Below are 12,500 nucleotides of genomic sequence, written 5' to 3'. Positions count from 1 at the left end.
CGCACGCTGAAACAAGGGGGCTGCTTTTTTTTAAATTTTTTTTTCGCCGCCCCGGCTGACGTGGTAGCGGACTTTGCCGCGCGCGGGCGCCGACAGACTCCTGCCGGACTACATACCATTTCAGCAACAATCCCGCGGTTTAAGCGCCGGGCATTTTTGCTCGCTACCTGGCTTAAGCGCCGAGCATTTTTTAGGCTTAAGCGCGGCCGCCCCGGCTGACGTGGTCGTGGACTTTGCGCGTGCAGCCTGATGTTCAGTCCCCATATATGGCTCAACCGCGGGCGGGGTGCGGCCGCCCCGGCTGACGTGGTAGCGGACTTTGCGCGTGCAGCCTGATGTTCAGTCCCCATATATGGCTCAACTGCGGGCGGGGTGCGGCCGCCCCGGCTGACGTGGTAGCGGACTTTGCGTAATGTTGCCCGTTGTTTCACAGCAAACGGGCGCCGCGAATTTCGTGCTTTCTTTCCAGTTTGGACATTTGTCTTCGTGTACGGGTGCTGCGTTTGAGGAGCTTTATAGAGCGTCTCAAGAAAAACAATTTGTTTGGAGCTTCACGTGTAAGAGGAGTGTCTCCCTAGTAGGTGCCGGTTTTCCTTTTTTTTTCCTCCCGATAACAGTACTCATGTGCCACTTGTGTCACCATGACATGATTTTTTTTTTTTGGGGGGGGGGGTTCTCCCTTGATCCTCAAGCGAGTTTCACACATCACGCAGACGTCCGCATCTATCCAGTAATGATGCCATTTACAAAAATCTTAAACAACCGAGGCCCGCACCTGCTCAATCAACGCCAACTCAATTTAAGGAAGCTGATCGAAACCATCCAGTTTGGGAAAAGCTAATTTATGCAGTAGCATTCTTTTTATTATTATTGTGAGAGACGTGAAATACACACCATGAAATGAACGTCCGCTTGTTACCCTTTTGTTACTGCGGTGCGAAATCATCGCGCGTAATACCGATTCAATTTAGTCTTGTTTGGTGGTTTGTCAGCACTTTGTGTTCTTCAAGAAAATCAGCTACAGGCTTTTAAATTATGTGCGCGAAACTTTTCTCCATCTGCCACCCGGAACATATTTAAAGAAGAGAGAAAGCAGCCGGGGCCTTGAGATTTCGAAAATGCCGCGCTCTGAAATTTTCACATCAGCCATTGGGAAGATAATTATTATCCGTCACAAACAAAAAAAAAACAGCTTTGAAATGAGCATTGATAGTGGCCACGTTTTTTCGGGGCATGTCTTGATGAAATAATTGCAGTTCAGTTCGTTGGTTCAATTGCATTTGTTGGCTCCTTGCAGCATGTTTAGATTTCATCTTTTTCAGTATTCCTAGTGTTCTCATTGTAGTATGAATAACCTGCAGATTTTTCGTTGTTGTTGTTATGCGTTATACAATGCTGAGCGATGTTTTTCCTTTCCTTGAAGCTAGCCATAGAAGTATAAAACTTTCTATAAACTCATTACAATAAGAATCCAGCATACGGTTCATCATCGGCGCGATAAACGTTCGGGAAGTGGCGACTTTTAATGCCGTGATCATGAAGCTTAACAGCAGAGCATGTTCATCAGATATGCCAGGGGTGACGTAACGCAAGGCGTGAATCGAATCTAAGATTGAAATGGCGTTCTGAATTCTTTTGGTTCCAGATAGAACAAACAAAAATATATAAAAAAAAGCATGTCATTGATTGTCATTCAAACCTCAAGAGCGCGTGGAGAAAGTGTTCCGGTTTACATTCGGCAAATCGAAATGAACGGCTAAAATTAACCTATCGTCTGGTTTCATGCGGGAGATCACGTGCGCACGCAAATTTCTTCGTACGGGAATTTTATGAAGTGAAGGCGGCTACAGATCATTTCCTTTGTCTTGTTCATGTTCGTAGGCGCAAATTGCAAACGTAATACTTGGAGGAACGTTTCCACTAATCTACAGGGGCTCTCTCATTTCTCCGATTGCTCGCAAACACATTGCATTGCTAGTCGTGACGTTTCACAGTGACGTTTCACCATGCCCGTCGAAGTTGATTACCAGTACCGCGCCAGCGTCGACCGGCCGGCGAAGCGACGAACTCAGCAGCGCATGCGCGAGGCCCTACAACACCCCAACCGAGCTACCCTGCTTATCGGAGAGAGCGAGTGCGCGTGAACGCGGGCTCGTCTGACGATCTGGATTAAAGAAAAAAAAAAAAGTGTGTCCGAGATATTGACGAAGACAAGTGGTCGCTGTCGCTCTGAATCTTAGCGCGTTATAGAAAACGTGGGATGGCGGTGCTTCCTCGAGGGTCTAAAAGTACAATCTTCGAACTAGCGCTCCCGGCGGAACGTGGAGCTAGCATCCTTCTTCTTGGAACGGTTTGCAATGGACTGCTTGAATGTGCCGACCACGAGTCACGGGTCGCGTATAGAGCCAACGTTTGGCAAGAACGCGTCTAGCACAACCGATCGCGGTTGCGATAACCCATCGTTGGTAGCGAAAAAAAGAAAGAAAGAAAAAAAAAAACACCTACCCGCAGCTTGTAGCAGTAACCGTAAATGTGGTTCTAAATATAGGTTCGCTGGTCACTGAAACTTTCTCATAACGCACACCACTGTAGTCCAAAAAGAACAAAGCACGCACAATAGATATGATACAGCCGTCACCGCATGATTTCGCGTTTTCCTTATTGCATTACTTTCGTGGGCATGCGCGCTAGGGCCACGCAGGCCAGGAGGCAAGGGGAAAAAAAAAATAAGAAATGATACGCGATCCTCAGCATTGACTTGGCTGATGTGGCACTCGCATTTATGTTCTTTACCTTAGGCGAGCGCAACGCGCCAACTGAACTCCAATTTCCCATAACGGAAATTCGTATTTGGCCATTTGGTTGTATTTTTGGCTGATGTTCGCGTTTTTCGCCCGAGCATGCGCTTCACTGCGCCGCTCGTTGCCCCTTCAATGCGGCTTCACTGCCCTGCAGGCGTGTTCTGCGTCAAGCCGAACCACCAGGCAAAAAGCCTGGGCGCCGCCATCTTGTTGAGAGCGGCGCCGGGGACACAATCGCGCCTAGCTCATTGAGTTTTCCCCCAAAACTGAACGAAATAGCCTTATTTAAATGAGAAAGATGCCACGAGTGCCGCAACGAAGGACCTTAAGGATTACCGAAGGGTAACTGAGGGCGACGCGACGAGCTTTGGAAAGAAGAATGATGGGTGTAGCGCTACGGGGGATAAGAATAGAGCAGATTCGGGGGGTGAGCGAACAAACGCGAGCTAATGACACCTTAGTTTAAACCAAGAAAAAGAAATGGGCGTGCGCAGGGCATGCAATGTGGGGGGAAGATCATCAATTAAGGGTTACCGACTGAATTCCAAGAGAAGGGAAGCGTAGCACGGGGTGGCGGAAATTTAGGAGGGCAGATTAGATTAGGAAGGGCGCAGGCACTAGACGGCGACCGTGACCGGGCTTACACGTGACCGGGGTGCTTGGAGAATTATGGGAGAGGTCTTTGCCCTGCAGTGGTCGTAGCCAGCAGGATGATGATGACGAAAAGGTAGCAACAGGTATTCATAACATACAGGTTGGAAAGCTGAGGCACCTCTGAACCCTTGAATATATTTCGCCACACTTGGCCATACGACAAGTTTGTTTTCGAGGCGCTCGGTCCCACTGCAGCGAAAATGTTGCCGGAAATCGGGCACTCCATTTTTGTTTCATAGGGAACCTTTCTTCCACTAGGGCAGCGGATTTTCGCAGGGCGAGCTTGCTGTCGTTTACGGATCAAAGCGATAGTGAACTCCAAAATGCAGTGTTGGCTTTGAGTGGGACTTACATTGATTGCAAAACCCACGGCTAATCACCCTTCCCCCCCCCAAGTAGCTCATTACAGCAGACAATCGTTCAGAAACACCGGCATCGTTGCGTATAGTATGGGAATGGTGCGTGTCACGTGAGTGCTCGCTTCGAGCTTGTGTTCTTCATTTTGATTGAATGAAGTCTCACCTAAGTGAGCGGGGGCCGATCCCGGAGGTAGTGCAATACCGGGCCGACCTGCGGCGGAGGTGAAGCAGGCTTCAAGCACTCCGCCAACTTCCAAAAATAGGTTTAATATCGTGGGTCCATATAGAACCCGTATCAGATATTAAGCTGATAAGAACAGATACTACACTTTGATCTTAGCCAAAAGGCCGAGAAGCGATGTCTTTCACTTCACTCCATTGTACCACTGCCTTGCGGGTGCCCTGGCGACATTGGTAACCTCAGCAACAGCGTGGGCAATCTTATAAAACCCAGCCCGTCTAGAGACTCTATGCTCTCTATCTCGCGAATCAACTCGCGACGCCTCAGTCTTTCACTGTTAACGAAACGCCGTCGCGTAGAAACGAGACCCGAGCGCAAGCTTGTTTGCAAGGCAAAACCAACGAAGGCAACCTCGCAGAAAACGGAACAGGCGAGCGGAAAACACGCGCAAGGGGAATGTTTACTTCCGTCTGAATGCGACCGCTCAAGGCGGCTTTCTTTGAGGCCTTCGTTTCAAGCCCGTGCGCAAGTGTAATACACTACGCGCATTTCCCTCATTTCCTTTTATTTACCGCAAGGCCCACTGAAAGTTTTCATACGGCACAGGCCGGGACGGATTGCAACGTGTCGATTCGACCGCTAGAATTAGGTAGCGCGCCTCATGTACGAATGAAAGAGAATGGAAAAAAAAATAAATATAGAAAAGGCTGCGCACTCCTTCCAACCGGAAACATAGAGGGCAGGAAGATCGCCATGTGGAGCACAGGTGTTGTTAAAAAAAAAAGAAAGAAAGAAAGAAATAGTGCTACCCCATCATCTTTACCGTGTGCGTGTATACACACACACGCACACATATGCACGCGCACGCACGCGCGCGCGCGCACGCACACACACACACACACACACACACACACACACATATACGCACACATGCTAGCATAGCTTAAGCACAGCTGGAAAGCTCAGCCTTGCGCAAGAAAAAAGGACCACGCCCTTTCTCAAGCCCCTTTGAAACTTTTAAATGAGAAACATGTGTACAGCGAGGTCGTTCGAAACTGGCGCGAAAACGCATCCGCGCCATCTGTGTGCGGAACGAGGAAAACCTACGGCCTTCGCCATACAGAAAGAAAGGTAGATGGCGCGAGCTAACGCTCCGTTGCATACTAAGAACGAGAGCTAGTGAATAATGGCAGAAACGTCTTGGGAAGAGAGAAAAAAACAACAACAACAAAAAAAAAAGAAAGACACGCAAGTTGTTGGCTCGCGCAAGCATTCTATTTTACAGCGAGTAAAGAGCATAGCAACTTCTCACAAGAGCAGCAAGAAAGACAAGAAGAACGTGAGAGAGGGGGAGAAACAGGCGCGTTTCTTTGGAATGCAGAGCATGCTGCACACACTATGAAGTGCCAAAGAGACGGGGAAAGCAGATGGCGCGATTGTGTATGTCCTCAAAGCTTGAAAACAATTTCTAAACTACAAGGTGTGCCGAAGTCCGCCTACTCTCATCAGGTTGCTCCCGCCTCCAATTGCATTTAAATTAAAATTACAGTCGCCTCAGGGGCAGAGAGAGAGAGAGAGAGAGAGAGAAAATGTGTACACTTGCTTCGCGCAGCTGCACCCGTTCAAATTTTACAGCAACAAGAGCACTCCCGCAGGCACAAAGTCCGCTGCCGCGTCCGCCGGGGCGGAATGCACTCGCTTCCGTAAATTGTCGTGCGGCAGACTGCTGCATCGTAGCACACCTGAAACCGCGCAGACGTCAGCGATCGCCGCGAGATCGCTGCGAGCGCTAAAGTCCGAAACCACGTCCGCCGGGGCGGCGGGAGCTCGATACCCCTTCACGAAACTTCTGCGTGTACACCGCCGCACGGCCACGGCGGAGTCGCTGGCATCCTGCGCGCAGTTGCATTGCGTCGCGCCGGGAATCGTTGAAGCCCCACGCAGACGTCGGCGTCGGCCCCGACCTGGCTGCGAGCGCTCGAAGAGACCAAGTCCGAAGCCACGTGAGCCGGGGCGGTGTGAGCGCGACTAAGTCCGGGACGACGTCAGCCGGGGCGGCGTGAGCGAGACTAAGTCCGAGACTACGTCAGCCGGGGCGGCGTGAGCGAGACCAAGTCCGAGACTACGTCAGCCGGGGCGTCGACTAAGTCCGAGACGACGTCAGCCGGGGCGTCGAGCACGCCGCGCGCGCTTTTCCCACTCTTACTCGAAAAATGGCGAAGGGGCCGCGCTAGCGTGCCTTGAATCGGTGAGCGGCGGTACCGCGGCGATCGCGAGAGCTCAAATCGGCCGTGCCAAGGCCAAATATTGGCGCTCGGCTCGGCGCAGTACGCCGCCTTGTCGCACGAGTACGGCCCCGTGGAGGTCTGGTCACTTATCGCTGCTCTTATAAGGGGCCGTACCGCCCTGGCCGACGTTGTACCGTAGTGCCGTTTTCGGCTTGCGCGTGTTCGTGGTGGTGTCCGCGCACCGCTCCGCACTCGAGAATCGTGCCCACGACGACGCGAGCGCTCGGAAGAGACGGAAGTCCGAAACCACGTGAGCCGGGGCGGTGTGAGCGCGACTAAGTCCGAGACGACGTCAGCCGGGGCGGCGTGAGCGAGACTAAGTCCGAGACTACGTCAGCCGGGGCGTCGAGCACGCCGCGCGCGCTTTTCGCACTCTTACTCGAAAAATGGCGAAGGGGCCGCGCTAGCGTGCCTTGAATCGGTGAGCGGCGGTACCGCGGCGATCGCGAGAGCTCAAATCGGCCGTGCCAAGGCCAAATATTAGCGCTCGGCTCGGCGCAGTACGCCGCCTTGTCGCACGAGTACGGCCCCGTGGAGGTCTGGTCACTTATCGCTGCTCATATAAGGGGCCGTACCGCCCTGGCCGACGTTGTACCGTAGTGCCGTTTTCGGCTTGCGCGTGTTCGTGGTGGTGTCCGCGCACCGCTCCGCACTCGAGAATCGTGCCCACGACGACGCGAGCGCTCGGAAGAGACGGAAGTCCGAAACCACGTGAGCCGGGGCGGTGTGAGCGCGACTAAGTCCGAGACGACGTCAGCCGGGGCGGCGTGAGCGAGACTAAGTCCGAGACTACGTCAGCCGGGGCGTCGAGCACGCCGCGCGCGCTTTTCGCACTCTTACTCGAAAAATGGCGAAGGGGCCGCGCTAGCGTGCCTTGAATCGGTGAGCGGCGGTACCGCGGCGATCGCGAGAGCTCAAATCGGCCGTGCCAAGGCCAAATATTGGTGCTCGGCTCGGCGCAGTACGCCGCCTTGTCGCACGAGTACGGCCCCGTGGAGGTCTGGTCACTTATCGCTGCTCATATAAGGGGCCGTACCGCCCTGGCCGACGTTGTACCGTAGTGCCGTTTTCGGCTTGCGCGTGTTCGTGGTGGTGTCCGCGCACCGCTCCGCACTCGAGAATCGTGCCCACGACGACGCGAGCGCTCGGAAGAGACGGAAGTCCGAAACCACGTGAGCCGGGGCGGTGTGAGCGCGACTAAGTCCGAGACGACGTCAGCCGGGGCGGCGTGAGCGAGACTAAGTCCGAGACTACGTCAGCCGGGGCGTCGAGCACGCCGCGCGCGCTTTTCGCACTCTTACTCGAAAAATGGCGAAGGGGCCGCGCTAGCGTGCCTTGAATCGGTGAGCGGCGGTACCGCGGCGATCGCGAGAGCTCAAATCGGCCGTGCCAAGGCCAAATATTGGCGCTCGGCTCGGCGCAGTACGCCGCCTTGTCGCACGAGTACGGCCCCGTGGAGGTCTGGTCACTTATCGCTGCTCATATAAGGGGCCGTACCGCCCTGGCCGACGTTGTACCGTAGTGCCGTTTTCGGCTTGCGCGTGTTCGTGGTGGTGTCCGCGCACCGCTCCGCATTCGAGAATCGTGCCCACGACGACGCGAGCGCTCGGAAGAGACAGAAGTCCGAAACCACCTGAGCCGGGCCGCGGCGGGAGCTCGACGCCCGTCACGCAACTTTGGCGTACAAGCCACCGCACGGCCGCGACTGAGTCGTCGTCACCGTCCGGCTGGCTGCACTATAGCACGCCGGGAACCGGGAAAGAACCGCGCAGAGGTCGTCGTTTTGCCGCGACGTTGGCGCGAGCGCGCGAAGAGACAAAGTCCGAAACGGCGTCAGCCGGGGTGTCGAGCACGCCGCCCGCGCCGGTCGCACTCGTGCTCGGAAACGGCGAAAGGGCCGCGCTAGCGTGTGGCCCCGTAGGGGCACAGAAAGGGGATTGTTCTGGAAACTGCGCTGTCCATAGGCGAGAGATTGCCGTTCGCGCATTCGGTCGACGCGCTGCGCTTTCACGACTTCGGCATTGCGCTGCCGACGTAAGCTTTCCATCTCGCTCGCGGCGCTGCGAGGCGGCACGATTTTCGCCAAACGCTCGTCGAAAGTGGCACGAGTACGGCCCCATGGAGATTTGGGAACTTATCGCTGCTATTATATGGGGGTCCCAGAGAGCAGTCGCCCCCAAAAGCGACCTGGGTGTTTGATATGCGGCGGGCTTCGTGCCCGTCAAGCGTGTCCCCGGTATCGCTCCCGTGGATCCCACAGCTGACGTCTGCAGCCTCATCCGCTTGATGCGTTAGGGGCTGGTTGTCGGACGACGCTTTCTCCACGATATCGAGTTGTGTTCCGCATCGTCCTCGGACGAGTCAAATGCGAAAGCGCCGAAGGCGCGGGCGTGACCCGTCGCCTGGCGGCTTTGCCGTCTCGGCTACGTTGCAAGTGTCGGTCGGTCCACCTGTGCTGCGGGCTCAAGAGAAACCGCAAGCCGTGATCGAGTCGACACAACCAGTCTATCGAGAATGTTGCGTGCTTCTTGCCGCGTGGCGATACCCGGCCCTTCGGGGAGGGCGCCGTAGCGAGCTCGAACGCCGTCGTCTCGGACTGTGCAAAGTGCTACTCTTTGCAAGAACGAAGCGTGCTGGGGCGCCTGAAGGTGGCCTCGGCATCGCAAAAACGGCGTCCGGCCTGCTTGACAGGCGGGACGCGCAGTTGAACGATTACCTGGTTGATCCTGCCAGTAATCATATGCTTGTCTCAAAGATTAAGCCATGCATGTCTAAGTACATGCCGAAATAAGGCGAAACCGCGAATGGCTCATTAAATCAGTTATGGTTCCTTAGATCGTTTCTTCCTACTTGGATAACTGTGGCAATTCTAGAGCTAATACATGCAGTGAGCCTGAAGCCCTTTGGGCGACGGGTGCTTTTATTAGACCAAGATCGATCGGGTTTCGGCCCGTATTGTGTGGTGACTCTGGATAACTTTGTGCTGATCGCATGGCCACGAGCCGGCGACGTTTCTTTCAAGTGTCTGCCTTATCAACTTTCGATGGTAGGTTACTTGCTTACCATGGTTGTTACGGGTAACGGAGAATCAGGGTTCGATTCCGGAGAGGGAGCCTGAGAAACGGCTACCACATCCAAGGAAGGCAGCAGGCGCGCAAATTACCCACTCCCGGCACGGGGAGGTAGTGACGAAAAATAACAATACGGGACTCTTTTGAGGCCCCGTAATTGAAATGAGTACACTCTAAATCCTTTAACGAGGATCAATTGGAGGGCAAGTCTGGTGCCAGCAGCCGCGGTAATTCCAGCTCCAATAGCGTATACTAAAGCTGCTGCGGTTAAAAAGCTCGTAGTTGGATCTCAGTTCCAGACGAGTAGTGCATCTACCCGATGCGACGGCTCGGACTGAACATCATGCCGGTCCTTTCTTGGTGCACTTCATTGTGTGCCTCGAGAAGGCCGGTGCTTTTACTTTGAAAAAATTAGAGTGCTCAACGCAGGCGAGTCGCCTGAATAAACTTGCATGGAATAATAGAACAAGACCTCGTTTCTGTTCTGTTGGTTTTTGGAATACGAGGTAATGATTAAGAGGGACAGACGGGGGCATTCGTATTGCGGCGCTAGAGGTGAAATTCTTGGACCGTCGCAAGACGAACTACTGCGAAAGCATTTGCCAAGAATGTTTTCTTTGATCAAGAACGAAAGTCAGAGGTTCGAAGGCGATCAGATACCGCCCTAGTTCTGACCATAAACGATGCCAACCAGCGATCCGCCTGAGTTACTCAAATGACTCGGCGGGCAGCTTCCGGGAAACCAAAGTGTTTGGGTTCCGGGGGAAGTATGGTTGCAAAGCTGAAACTTAAAGGAATTGACGGAAGGGCACCACCAGGAGTGGAGCCTGCGGCTTAATTTGACTCAACACGGGAAAACTTACCCGGCCCGGACACTGGGAGGATTGACAGATTGAGAGCTCTTTCTTGATTCGGTGGATGGTGGTGCATGGCCGTTCTTAGTTGGTGGAGCGATTTGTCTGGTTAATTCCGATAACGAACGAGACTCTAGCCTATTAAATAGGTGCGGGGTTCCCAGCACCTTACAACCTTCTTAGAGGGACAAGCGGCTCCTAGCCGCACGAAACAGAGCAATAACAGGTCTGTGATGCCCTTAGATGTCCGGGGCCGCACGCGCGCTACACTGAAGGAAGCAGCGTGTCTTTATCCCTGTCTGAAAAGACTGGGTAACCCGTGGAACTTCTTTCGTGATTGGGATAGGGGCTTGCAATTGTTCCCCTTGAACGAGGAATTCCCAGTAAGCGCGAGTCATAAGCTCGCGTTGATTACGTCCCTGCCCTTTGTACACACCGCCCGTCGCTACTACCGATTGAATGATTTAGTGAGGTCTTCGGACCGATGTCCGGCGCGGCCTTTCGGTTGCGCCGGTCTGTTGGAAAGATGACCAAACTTGATCATTTAGAGGAAGTAAAAGTCGTAACAAGGTTTCCGTAGGTGAACCTGCGGAAGGATCATTACCGGATTGTTCGAGGGTGACGAGCGCCATTGTTTCTACCCCGTGTGGGTGAAGCAGCTCGCTGCGCCCGACGCTTTCCGCCGCTGGCCCCGCTTGGACGCGGGGACGGCTATACCCGAACATGCCGGGGATTGCCCGAATTTCGAAGGGCGCCCCGTGCCAAATTTGTTGCGCCCAGTGGACGCCGGCTGCAACCTTGGACGGTTGGCTTGGCCGCGCCCGCGGGTAGAAACGGCGTAACGCACACTGGGTGGGCTTTCTGAAGTCCGCCTCGGCACTCTTGCGCGGAATGGGAGTAAGACGACCCGACCTGCTGCTCTTGCCCAGTACGAGGGGAACGGCGAAGCGTGCGGTCGGTCAAGGAACTGACGGTCGAGAGCTAATGCCGCTGCCGCTTAGTACACACGGAACCGTGGTGCGAGCGCTCTCCCGTCCTCCGCGGCAAACGCTGCCGAGTCTGAAAAGGCTGGCGGCTGCCGGTCGCTTCCTGCGGCGAGTGTGGAGTAACGACCCGACTTTGTTGCTGCCCAAGTACTAAAGGAACGGTGCGGCGCTCGGTCGGTCATGGAACCGGCGGTATTGAGGGTGCGGCTGCCAAGTACGGAAGGAACCGTGGCCTAAAGCACTCTCCCGTCCTCCGCGGCAAATTCCACCGCGCCCGAAAGGGCCGGAGGCTGCCGGTCGGCTCCCGCTCGTGACGCGCGAGGTGTCGAGTTCGCGGTTCAATGCGACGACGTCTGCAGGCTATTTGCCCGCCGCCGAGGGAAAGGCGGCGTTGCTGCGAAGTACCGAAGGAAACGCGGCTTTGCTACGTCGGAAGCGTTCTGCGGTTTGCGGACTTGTGCGCTTTGGGAAGGCGCCGCACGTCGAAAGAGGAAGTACGGACAGACGAGGGACTGTAATCCCGTATTCGAACGCACTTGCGGCCAGGCCCTTGCTGGCTTCGTCTTCCGCCTCAAGTAGACTTGTTGTGGCTCCGGCGCAGAGAGCCGTCCCTGGCACTGGCCGAGTGGCTTTGGAGAGCTGCGCGAGTACGCGCGCGCCAAGCTCTTGTCTTTCGTCTCGAGTAGGCTGTTGGATCAGCAGCGGTCATGCGGAAACGCGTGACCGCCGAACGAAAGAGCGAAACAGGAGTAGCGCACGCCGAAAGGCGCTCTTCGAAACCACACACAGGGAGACGCCACGTGCCTGAAACACTGGTTGTACTGTACTGAATTGAACAAACTATTTTTCACGACTCTAAGCGGTGGATCACTCGGTTCTCGGGTCGATGAAGAACGCAGCCAGCTGCGAGACTTGGTGTGAATTGCAGGACACACTGAGCACTGATTCTTTGAACGCACATTGCGGCCTTGGGTCTTCCCTTGGCTTCGTCTGTCTGAGGGTAGGATCACATATCAAGAGAGCCTTCGGCGCACAGGGAACGTGCGTCCGTCGACTCGTTTTGACCGCGTCGGCATCATGGACAGTACGTTGAGCGCTAAAGCCACGCGCCAGCAACCTCACGAGAAGGAGACGGTGGCGAGCCGTCGTGCCAAATCTTCGAAGAGACGGAAACGAGGCATTACTACTGCAGCGTGACGAGTGCGCGCCTCTGGCAAGACCGCCGCAGGATGGAGTCGGATACCTGCAGGGAAAGAGCGGTCCAAGCTCGAGGCGCGAACGTCTGTTGCCTTGTAGCGCGCACATT

The 12,500-nt window shown here is 54.8% G+C and overlaps 3 non-coding genes across 3 annotated transcripts; 2 read left to right on the top strand and 1 right to left on the bottom strand.

Moving 5' to 3' along the window:
- Positions 1-3,982: 3,982 nt before the first annotated feature.
- On the bottom strand, positions 3,983-4,174 carry LOC139051141 (U2 spliceosomal RNA). Its single transcript, XR_011509262.1, has one exon. It is a non-coding gene; the product is annotated as a U2 spliceosomal RNA (small nuclear RNA).
- Positions 4,175-8,996: 4,822 nt separating this feature from the next.
- On the top strand, positions 8,997-10,811 carry LOC139051114 (small subunit ribosomal RNA). Its single transcript, XR_011509243.1, has one exon. It is a non-coding gene; the product is annotated as a small subunit ribosomal RNA (ribosomal RNA).
- A 1,234-nt stretch (positions 10,812-12,045) lies between these two features.
- Positions 12,046-12,198, top strand: LOC139051138 (5.8S ribosomal RNA). Its single transcript, XR_011509259.1, has one exon. It is a non-coding gene; the product is annotated as a 5.8S ribosomal RNA (ribosomal RNA).
- The last annotated feature ends 302 nt before the right edge of the window (positions 12,199-12,500 follow it).

The sequence above is a fragment of the Dermacentor albipictus genome, chromosome 10 (assembly GCF_038994185.2).
Source record: "Dermacentor albipictus isolate Rhodes 1998 colony chromosome 10, USDA_Dalb.pri_finalv2, whole genome shotgun sequence".
In the NCBI taxonomy this organism is placed as follows: domain Eukaryota; kingdom Metazoa; phylum Arthropoda; class Arachnida; order Ixodida; family Ixodidae; genus Dermacentor; species Dermacentor albipictus.
The sequence above is the reverse complement of the archived record's forward strand: the minus strand, read 5'-3'. Positions and strand labels throughout refer to the sequence as shown.